Source organism: Solanum tuberosum, unplaced genomic scaffold (assembly GCF_000226075.1).
Source record: "Solanum tuberosum cultivar DM 1-3 516 R44 unplaced genomic scaffold, SolTub_3.0 scf00217, whole genome shotgun sequence".
In the NCBI taxonomy this organism is placed as follows: Eukaryota; Viridiplantae; Streptophyta; class Magnoliopsida; order Solanales; family Solanaceae; genus Solanum; species Solanum tuberosum.
The window spans coordinates 64,624-67,315 of record NW_006239142.1 but is presented as its reverse complement, the minus strand read 5'-3'; positions in this window follow the sequence as shown (position 1 = coordinate 67,315).

Genomic DNA, 2,692 nt, shown 5'->3' with positions numbered 1-2,692 from the left:
TTTCAGCTTTACTCTATCTTGCATGCTCAGTACCTTTCAAGTACTGACGCATACGTGCGCTACATCTTCTCGTGATGTAGGTTCAGGTTCTCAGCATCCAGATCACGCTTAGATCGATTTCCGATCTTCAGTTCAGCAGCATCAGTGGTGAGTCCTCATTCTTCGAGGACTAGTGACATGTTTATCTTTATCGCTTTTAGTCTTTAGTTTCAGTTTCGCTAGACCTAGTTGCGGTATGTCCCAACATTTCTAGTCAGTTTAGAGGCTTATTTCAGACATGTTAGATTCAGCTTAGTATTGAGTTAATATCTTCTTTGTATTAAACTCAGCACTTATCATTTATCTCAGTTATAGTATATAAGTATCCCCATCTTTTCATTTTATTTATGATTATAGCTTCCGCACAGTTTCTATTATTCAGATTATATTTAGTATGCTCATGATCAGGCTAGCAGGGTTAGCTTGGGATCACTTGTGGTCCTAGGTCCCGTGTCCGCGTCTCGGGAGTAGCTCGGGGCGTGACAAATTATCTATAATTTGGGAAATAATGCTTAGCACAGAGTGGATATGGATAATGAGGTAAATGCCCTTCCGACAATACAATAGGTTGGGTCATCCAAGTGAACTCATGAGATGGAAACTCCTCCTCCAATGCAATAGGTCGGGTTTCTAGAAGCAATCTCTCTATCCCACAACTAAGTGCCAACATAGGACTTTAGCTAGTGGATCCACTTAGGCTAACATATTAGTTCTACCTTAGGCAAGTAGGACACCTTCTTTCGGTGTGGGGATAGACGACACCGGATTCCATGTAGCTCACATGGTCTATGTCGGTTATGGCTATTCTTCCCTATATGAAAAGATAATGAATGAGACATGAACTAAACTATGACTTGTTGGTGAGTTTACTTAATAGGAGTGAGGGTATGGGACTTCACTTCCACATTGAACAAGTGAACTTAGTAGGATGATTATGGGATGGTTCTTTTATGTTATGATGAGATATGAATGTATGCATGTATGTTGAGTGGATAGTTGATATGCATGACTTTCCTTATGTTCAAGTAATGTACACGACTATTTCTTTAATTGTGATTAATGATTATAATGAGGTCTAAAGATGATGTGTATGACCAAAGTAGCTTCAAGGGGGTGCTTAGTAAGGTTGGTATTATTGGATGTCAACCATACATTGCACAAGTGTTCCTTAGGGGTTACTAAGGTGATGACTTTAACATGTAATGAGCATAAAGGTGATTTTGGCTTGTCCTTGACATTGAAGATGTATGTTGGTTTCTAAACTTCATAAATGCATTCTTTTCAAATAAAATGTCCTTTTTATCATATTTTATGGATTTTATGCATGTTTCCATACTTAATACATATTATGTGCTAACCCTTTCTTTCTTCTACATCTTAATGAGTGTAGGTTCCGGCTAGGTGACTTTCACTCTCCTTTGAAGAAGACTTGGATTGCTTATCTCCAAGTTGTGGTGAGTCCTCAAGTTCGAGGACGGGATTTCTTATTTCTTAGTTTCATTTTGTATATCGTATATTGAGACCTTTATTGATGTAGAGGGTTAAGTCCCAAAACTTTGTATTCCTATGTTTTAGATGGTAAATAGTACAAAGTCTAGATTTCCTCTTAATTTATTTTATGAAAAGTGAAGTTGGACTTCAATTGTAAAGTTTTAAATTTTTCCGCATTATTTCTATGTCTTATGTAATGATGATGCTAGAGGCTTGTATGAGACCCCTTCGGAGTTGAGTACGCCGTGTTACGTCTAGTGGCTAGCCTTGGGTCGTGACAAACTTGGTATCAGAGCATAAGGTTTTGGGAATAATATTTAGGTTGATGTCTCATGAACCACGTCTAGTAGAATTTTGTTCATGAGTGTGAAGCACGCCACACGTATGAATGAGAGGCTACAAGATGTTCATGAACCTTCACTTCTTTCATTACTCTTTAGTCGTGCTTTGGAGTGCTAACTCTATGAAGTCCTTTCTCCTAACCCTTTTCTTATGGTTATAGGCAATGAATTTGGGGCTAATGCAAGAAGGGCACAAGAGGAGAATGTGAATGAGGAGGTTCCCCCTCAAGCTCCTCAAGACCCTCAAGATCCTAATGATGAAGGGGTCATGACTAATGTGGAGATAAGGGCGGTTTTTCAAACTTTGACCCAACTCATGACTGTTCAAATTCAGGCCATCACCACTCAAGACTAAGCCATAACGGCCCAAGCTAACCAAGGAGTTGGGCCCCAGGTAGAGCCCAATGTGATGTCACGACCCAAGCTTAGGGCCTAGACGTGACCGGCGAATGGGGAACCCGAAGGAACTCCAAACAAGCCTCATAGCGTATCATTACACATCCTTGGTCGCGGAAGCAAAAAAAAAATGACCATAAGCGATAAGCATAATCAAGGGGGAAATCGGGACTAAGGGAACAAGAGAAACAAAAATAAGAATAATACAAAAATACCATAGATGAGTCAAACTCAAGCATAATACACAACTTGTCCAACACCACCTCTAAACATGAGTACTTAGCGGGGGCCAAGACAAACTACCGGGCTCACCCTCATAGACAAAACATAACTAAAAAAGAAAAAGTCTTATACATAGCAAAAGATCATGAGCAACGTCCCCGGAATGGAGGACTCACCAATAACCTTGATAGGAAATCGTATTA